Raw genomic sequence first — 8,761 nt, 5'->3', positions numbered from 1 at the left:
TAATCGCCTGCAGTTTGCTGGTCAACGCTTCCCAATGCAGCAAAGTTTGCAGAGAAAAGAATTCCCAGGGTGGACTGGGACCAGTACCAAAACTCAAAGGGGAAAATGCTTAGACACAGGAAAGGTGCATCCCCCCAGCCCAGGGGGATGCTCTTTGCATGGGTTGAGGACCAGACCCCCAGCCCTGTTGAGGTTTTCCCTGGTTTCAGGTGCTTTACATCCAGTGCAGCAGGATGGGGGTCCCATCCTGCACCCCCGTGTGAGAGCCACAAGCTTTCATCTTGTCCTATCCCTGCCAGCCAGCCCCCATTTCTCTATTTTCATGCCTTTTGTTCCGCCTTCTTTCTTAACACTTTCCCCCACTTTCCCCCCCACCCCATATGTTACTTTAGAAGAAGAAAAAGTTGGGATGAGAACCCAAAAGCGAAAAAAATACAAGCAGAGTGGGGTGTTTCAGGGGAAAAAAAAAAAAAAAAAACAACCAGGATTATTTTTAACAGGAATGGAAACAATTACGACCCTAATGGAAAGCTATAATGAAGATTAGCTTGGGTGGGTTTTTTTGTTGGGTTTTTTTTTTTCTCTACCAGTAACAGCTTCCATCGTGAGGGAGAGAAGTAAAACCAAAGAAAAAGGCAGATTTTCCCGTAACTTCAATTTGCAGTGATTTTCCTGCAAGGCTCGGCTCTGCTTTGGGCTGGGTGCAAGGAGAGCACCCGGCAGAGGAAGATTTAGGGCTCGGTGGTTGAGGACAAGGGGACCGGGACTCACACGCAACCTCCCCACCCCGAGCTAGGCAGCCTCAATCAGATCCCATTCATCCTCTCCCCATGCCCTGGGCTTCCTCTGAAAGCCCTTAATCATTTCTCTTATCTTCTGGATGAAAAGGCGCTGGATAAGGACAGCGGGGTCCCCCCCATGTGCCAGGAGGGTGCTGGGGAGAGGCAGCAGCACGGGATGGGATAAGCACCGCCAGGAAGGGGATGCAGGATGGATGAGGCTGGATGAATGATGCTGGAGGGTTTATAGCCCCCCGAAACAACCAGATCCCTCTTTCCCATCAAAATATCCGGGTTGACAATAAATATCTGGCCCCTGAAGACCATCAGGGATGTTAAATAAGAGCTTTGGCACCCACTAAACTGGAATAACCGAGGGTGGCTGCATGCAACGAGCTCTTGCCCAAATCAGCACCTCTGGTTTCCCACCCCATTGGCGCACACCCTGCCTCTCGTGTCCCCGCTCCCCCAGTCCTGACCTCCCCGGTCAGCTTCTTTAGCAGTTCAGCATATTTTCAACATGAAATAAGTGTTATTTTCTTGCCCGCCGAAGCCCAATTCATCTTCCTGTCAGGGAAAATCACAGAGAGAGGGCGAGCATCAGCAGGCCACTTACTGCTTACATGCAGCAAAAGGGATAACGCCGCTGCTCACACAAATCCTTCCTTCCTTGTTTAATCAAGCTGAAACATAGCTTGTAGGGGGCTGGGAGGGAATTAAAAAAAAAAAAAAAAGTGGAAAAAGTTACCTTGTTCTCCTCTCCAGTCGTTTTTGTTCTGTCCAGAGCTATAAAACCCAGTGCGATTTTTATCTTTTCATAAACTTTTATTGAATCTGATGTTGGGAGGGCCACAGAGTGCCATCCAATTAAACTTCCCCCTAATCCCACTCTTAACTCTGCGGCACCGATGGGAGATTAAGAACTAATAAAGATGACAAATGAGAGGAGATAAACGTGAGCCAAGAAGGAGGATGGAGGGCAGCAGGGCACCAAAAAAAGAGCTTTAATTGTGAAAGCTGTAACCCCAGTAACTCCAGAAATACGGCTTTCATATACTGCCGGGCAATTGGGGCTGGGTAAAGCCGATATTAAACACAACCCCGGCTTCTTCCGCAGCCAGGCGGGTCCAGGGCTGCCCAGAGCTTGCGGACGAGGTGCTGTCGCTCGCTTGCTGCAGCCACGGGGCAGCTGCAAGGGTCCATGCTTCTTTGCAGAGCACCCCCAGGGTTTCTCTCTATCCAAAAGTGGGGGTTTTCCCCCCCACTCTGCAGGCATTTTTTGCCGTGCAGATCACATGTGCTACGGGCTGGGGAAAGCCCAAGGAAAAGCCTGGTGAAAGTATTTAATTGCCTGACTAGTTCATGAGTCTCTAGGAGAGATCGAGACTGAAGTCCCCAAAGCTGTGGCTGCGTGGGATCAGCATCCCTCTGCACATCACCGCGGGCCCCCCCAGGGCGCTCAGACAGCCTTCTCTCTTGCAAGACAAGGAAAAAAGCTCCCCTCTCCCCCCCAAAAAAAAGAAAAATAAGAAATTTGGAGAACAATTCTGGGCTCCAGGACAGCAGCAGTGCTATTTGGCCACAAAGATCTCTTTGTGATGCTCAGTGCTTTTGAATCATGAGGATGGGGAGCTGCACACCGCCCCAGTACCCAGTTGCTGCTGGGCCAACTGGGAGCTCTGGCAGGACCCTGCCCCTCTTCCAGCACCACCAGCAGGGCCGAGAGCCCACGTCCCTGCAAGACTCCAATCGATGGGTTGCCGTAGCAATTAGCTGTCTTCCTTCCCACACTCAAACTCCTCACCCATACATTTTCTCAGCTCTATATTATTTTTTATAAATCTATATATCCAATAGGCGTAATTAAAGTTTCTAAGAGGCCATGCTTCACTGAGCAATCATCCGACATGCAAACACATCTCTGTCAGAGAGAAAAACACATCTACGTGCACGGGATGTGTTTATCCCACCATCCGAGATGGGACCCACGGCCCAAAGCATTCCACCAGCATCTTCCAAAGCAAACAGCCCTGCCCATCCCCCGGGGAAGATTATCATCCTTTGCACCATCATTTTGTTCAATATGCCAACTGGCTGCCGTTCCTTTTGCCATGCAATCAGATCCCAAATGCCACTGCACTCCTGCACAGGGAAAACATGACAAATTCCTCCAAGAAGAGACCAGGGCAAGTTTCCTGGGAAGTTTCTCCGCAGTCCATGTGCTTCCCTCCCAATTTCTTCGAGCAAAACATAATTGGCCTTGAGCAGAAGCTGCTGCTTTTAATTCATTTACCACTGACTCATGCCTCCTTTCCCCAGCACCCTGTTCCAACAGCATGGTGAGCGGCACTCCAACGCACTGGAGCTATTTTGACACACTAAGTAAATATCAATTAACGCGCCTCAAAAAAAAAAAAGCTTAATTGAAAAAATCCAGGTCCAGATTTGCAACCCGGCATTTGCCAAAAGAGTCTTGTTTTAAAGCTTGCATTTCTCAGCTGCTGGGGATTTTATAGCTCCCACAAGCAAAAGCTCTCTCTAAAGGAACTGTATGACTCACTCAAGTCAAATAGGGGGAAAAAATAATAAAAATAAAGCATAAAATACTCACTTCCAGAAGGGTCTGAGCTCCCACCTGTTGGGGCAGCCAGCCAGGATAAGGAGGGGGTCACAGGCCAGCCCAGCTGAGGACCCCAAGCAGGAGGTCTGAGACCCCTCAGGCTGTAGGAAAGGGGGGAGGTGGCTGCACAGGACAAGCACCCTCAGAAGGGACCGGAGCCGGGCACCGGGGATGCTGCAGCCATTGCGTTTCCCTCCCCTGAGCAGCACGCCTACAGCCCCCCAGCCCAACCAAGGCATCAGCCTGGTGGGAGCTGGAAATGCTGAACCTCACCCAAATTCCAAGGCACTGGTCCCAGCAGGAGCTGGTGCAGGCACCCCGTGGCCATGGCACAGGGCCAGCCTCCCCGTGCGCCACCAGCGAGGGGCATCGTTAAAGCTTCGTATTTCAGGGGAGAAAAATACAATTAAAATCCCCCGCCCCTGCAGAATGTCTTAATTTAGTAAATCACTTTGACTCACGCAATTATTTGCTTTTAAAACGCAATTAGCTGATGAGCCTTGGCTTAGTTATGGGTCTTTTCCTCCCCGCTGATGCTGCATAAGAAGCAAGTGCGTCATCGGCACTGAGTGCCCAGCAGAGAGGGGACAAGCGAGCGCCTGGCCCCTGTGCCAGCAGCAGGACCAGGGTTTGCCGGTGTGGACAGGAGCGTTGCTCCCTGGCTGAGGCACAAAAAGGCCTGTTTGCAGCGTGGTTTGCTGCTAAAGTTCCCCCCAAAAGAGCTTCGAAGCGGTGGTGGGAAGAGGGAAACTCGCTCGCCTGAGTCGATGCAACGGCACTGATATCACCTGAAAAAAAAACTGTTCATCCCAGTATTTCCCTCCTTTGGCACCTTCTGATTAGGGTTATCCTTTGCAGCAGCGTGCAACCAGCCTTTTAATTACAAGGGAGAAGGCAGAACGTGTGAGACTCTCTGTATTTTTAGACAGCATGAAAAAATAGATATCCAACACCTCCCCCCCCTCCCTTCTTCCTCCCTTTCTGCTCTTCACAGCTGCCCTTAGCTGAGAACTTCAGCGCTTACAAGTGAGAAAGGGATGGGGGAAAGGTTAACCAAGCTGTCAGAAAGGGTTTTTTTCCTCTCCTTAAGATGGCAAAACAGCAAAATGTGTTTACTGTTGGGTGTTGGGTAGCTAACGAGAAGTAGGTACTCCGCCGGCCTGACACTAAGTGCCTTTGACACCGATGACGGCCCTTTGGTAGGAGCAAATTCACCCGATGCCCAAACAGATTATTTCAAGTGTCTGTTGCTGGAGAGCACCACTTTGCAAATATTCTAATGTCTGAACTGCCTCATTTATCCAGCTTTGTATCCAGGGTATTTTGCATGGCACGGACCACGGTGAGGAGAACTAGAACACGAGAGCTTGCTTTGGGATGGTTCCTCGCTGCCTGTTTGTAAGGGAAGCGACACAAGCGGGGCCAGACGCCGATTAACAGGTTGTTCCTGGGTTTAAATGATTTTGCAGCATTTCTCTCCATAACCACAATCACCCAGAGCTCGGTCTCAGAGCAGGCAGTAACTTGCACTGCTGATGTACATCCCGACAGGCCCATATTGCAATACATTGACCCGATGCACATGTAACCATGAAACCCCTATGGGAACTGGATGCATACAGGTTCTTCCCCCTCCCTTGCTTTCTCATGCAGCCTCGCCCTGTATTTTAGGGCTTCTCTTCCCACCCCCAGCATCTTCTCCCCATTTTCCAGTGTCTGTGTTCCCCAGGCAGCTATCCCAGCCTGGAGCACTGAGGAAATTAGCAGTTTCTCCCCCCATGGCTGGAGAGGAGGCAGAAAAGCTTCCCCCTGTCCCTTGGATATCACACTTTGAGGTTAGAAAAGTGTCACAAAGCCAGAAGCAACGATACGAGACAGACCACGCAAGTCAGCAGCAGCAGTGACACCAACAAAAAAAGGAGAAAAAAATCTTTACATTGCAAGTGGCATCAATTCATTTCGCTATCACTCACTGACATCGCCTCTTTTCTGCTTCACTGTTTCTTCTAATATTGTTCAAGGCAATCGCATGGGTGTTCAAAGGAGCTGGAGGGGACAGGGGTGCTGGGGACAGGCTGGTGCTACACCAAATCTCCTCTGAGCATCACACCGGCACCCCAGGGTGTCCCATGAACTGATATTTCTGTGCAAAGTCACCTGGGCGCAGGGGAAGCCTGATGAGGTGCAGGAAAGATGCACTGGCAGGTCGCAAGGGCAGGTAGAAATTCTGCCGAGGGAAGAGCTTAAAGAGCTCAGGCTGCTTAGTTTATCAAAAGGACAACAGAGGTGACTCAATTGCCATGAGTAAGTACCTTCCTGGGAGAAAATACAGGCTACTAAAGTATCTTTAATCTAGTGAAGAAAGACATAACAAGAGGCAGGAGTTGATCGTGTCTGGCTTCAGCTTCCCACTGGAAAAATAAGGCACACGTTTTAACGGGGAGGCTGATTAACCATTGGGGCGGACACCAGCAAAACTGGTGAATTCTGCATTTTTTAATGGCTTCAAATCCAGGCCAGGTCCCTCCCCGGGTAGAGGTCAGCCCAGCACCCACCTCTGCTTGCTGGGCGAGGGAAACCAGGTGAAATAGGAAGGCACAGGACACAACACAGCCAAAGCAGCTATTCCCAAATTATTTCATGGTCCTTCTGAGGCTTGAACTCCAACGCAACGCACAACACAAACTGCCCTTCCAAGGCTCACCCACGAGCCCTAAAAAAACAACTTCATTTTGCATCATGGAGAGCAGAGGTGAAGGATTCACCCCTCCTCATTTGAGCTGTGCAGATTTTCTCGTGTCCTGCCAGCCTGCAGCATCCAGCTCCCAGCAGCATGGATTTGTGAGTCCTCCAGGAGAGAGAGATACAACCCACACAGAGGCACCGGGACTCATGGATATCTCACATATAATTCCACTCTAAAAGTTTAACGCATTCATCTCACTGTACTCACAGAGACAGCGCCCCTTCACCGGTGGTGTGATGCTGGTGGGTGACTCGTGACACCTCTTGGGGCTGGTTTAGTCCCCAGTGCTCTGGGATTGCCCGCGGTGCCAATGGCTTTGCTTGTCACACAGTGAGACCTTGGTGACTGGGAGGAAGCCAAAGGCTGGATCTTCCCTTCTTGCAGTGTAAGTTTGCCATTCAGAGTTGGGGCAGGGGTGGAAATGACAAATCCAAGTAAACGAGACGGTTCAGAAAGGCTCACTAAGCCTGGGGGGCTCTGGTTTGAGGAGAGCTGGTGGGCACCTTGCAAAGGTCCAACCCAGGAGCAGAGACCTGCTTTAGCCATGCTCCAGCTGCTGCAAGTTACCAACTGAACCTCTGCAGAACCACTCACCTGCCAGGGCTCCCCAGCCCCCTTAAATCCCTGCCCTTAACATCGTTAGCACCCAGTAACACCCTGCACAGCTGTTGTGGGCCAGGTGCCCAGGGGAAGGCAATCATGCATTACTGCAATTGTACAGTAATGTAATCATGCACTACTGCAACTGTACAGTAATGCAATCGTGCAATAGTGCAATCATACAGTAATGCAATAGTGCACTACTGCAATCGCACAGTAATGCAATCATGCACTAGTGTAGTGCTACAGTAATGCAGTCGTGATAATGCCATCATGAGATCATGCAACGGTACAATAATGCAATTATGCACTACTGCAATGGCAAGTAATGCCATCATGCACTACTGCAGTGGTACAGTAATGCAATCGTGCACTACTGCAACAGTACAGTAATGCAATCATGCACTACTGCAACAGTACAGTAATGCAATCATGCAATAGTGCAATGGTAAGCAATGGAATAATGCACTACTGCAATCATACAGTAATGCAATCATGCACTAGTGCAATGATAAATAATGTCATCATGCACTACTGCAATGGTACGGTAACGCAGTCATGGGATAATACAATGGCACAGTAATGCAATCATGTACTGCTGCAATGGTACAGTCATGCAATCATGCACCAGTGCAATAACACGAAGGCTTTGCCCCGCTCAGACTTTTCAGGAGCACAAGGCAGCCAAAGCAGAAGCCATAAATTGTTCAGCTAAAGGACAAGGAAGCGCCGTAGGAGCCATTACCTTCTCAGACGTCAAGCAGCACGGATTAGAATGGAAATTACTCGGGAGTCTTGGCGGGGCTGGGCAGGGATTGTTCAGGGCTCAGCAATTCTCTCAGTTTCCTCACCGGGTCATTGATTTACTCGCTGCTTTGCTGCTTACACAGTGCCTGGGCACTCAGGCAGGCAGCCGGGCAGGGGGCGGCCCCAGCTCCTGGGGAATTTGGGGGGCAGGGGGGGTCCCGTGCATTTGGAAAAGCAAATCAGTGTTAGATGTGGGAAACAGAGCTGGGGATGGGGGTGGAAGGAGCCTGACCCTCCTGTATTCCCTCTTGCCCAGGTGCTCCCTGGCCACAGCAAGCCAGGATAGCTTTAAATGATGCCTCTGCTCCATTTTTTCTGAGATGTTAAAATCCACGCGCGTCACCAGGCAGCCCACTCCTCGATCCCTGGCCCCACATCACGTCTCTTATCAAAGTCCCATTTTTAAAGAACAAATCACAGGCGCTGCTTCTGCTGTCATCCCTTGATTTCTGAGCATGTAGGTGGACAAATTTTCCCAGATTTTCCCCGCACCACAGCGGGTGGTGCCAGGGAGGATAAAAGGATAAATATATATAAATATATATACAAGATACAAGAGCTTGTGAAGTCACTTGGCACTGGGAGCTCAGGCCTTAAATGCACCGCAGTGAAATGTCACCAGGTTTGGTACCAGCCCCGCAGGGCTGGCAGGGATGCTCCGATGGACTCGGTGTCAGCTCTGACGTTTGCAAAGCTGATTAGATTTCTTTAGCAATGAAGAGAGGCAGTTGAGCAGAGCCGTTAAAGTTTTGGAAAAGCAGAAGTGCAGCCAGACTCGGGGGGATCCCAGTATTGCGTGGGTGTGCAATGCCACGTGTGCCAGTGCCTGGGGGCTCAGAGGGAGCAGAAGGGGACAGGGATGGGGATGGATGAGGATGAGGTGTGCGCCTCCCTCTGAGCCCCATGCAACACCAGCATCCTGGCAAGCCCTGCTCACACTCCGGGGATGCTATTAGCGTGAGCAGCATCTGGATGAGCTGAAGTTCGCAGGCAAAGGGCTGCTCGGAGTGCATCCATCTGGGCACACGGCTTTCTGGACAGCTGGAAACCAGAGCCTGGCTCTGAGCGCATGGAAAAACCCGACCCTGAGGGTGCAGGGGAGGGACAAGACCCTCTGGCTGCTGAGCAGCTCCCCCAGTGCTCATGCCCTGGCCCCAGAGGGGACACCCCATGGATGGGGAGGCTGTCCAGCATCCAGCACCCCCAGAG

The sequence above is a fragment of the Falco punctatus genome (assembly GCF_963210335.1).
Source record: "Falco punctatus genome assembly, chromosome: 20".
Lineage (NCBI taxonomy): Eukaryota > Metazoa > Chordata > Aves > Falconiformes > Falconidae > Falco > Falco punctatus.
Note: the sequence above shows the minus strand (reverse complement) of the source record.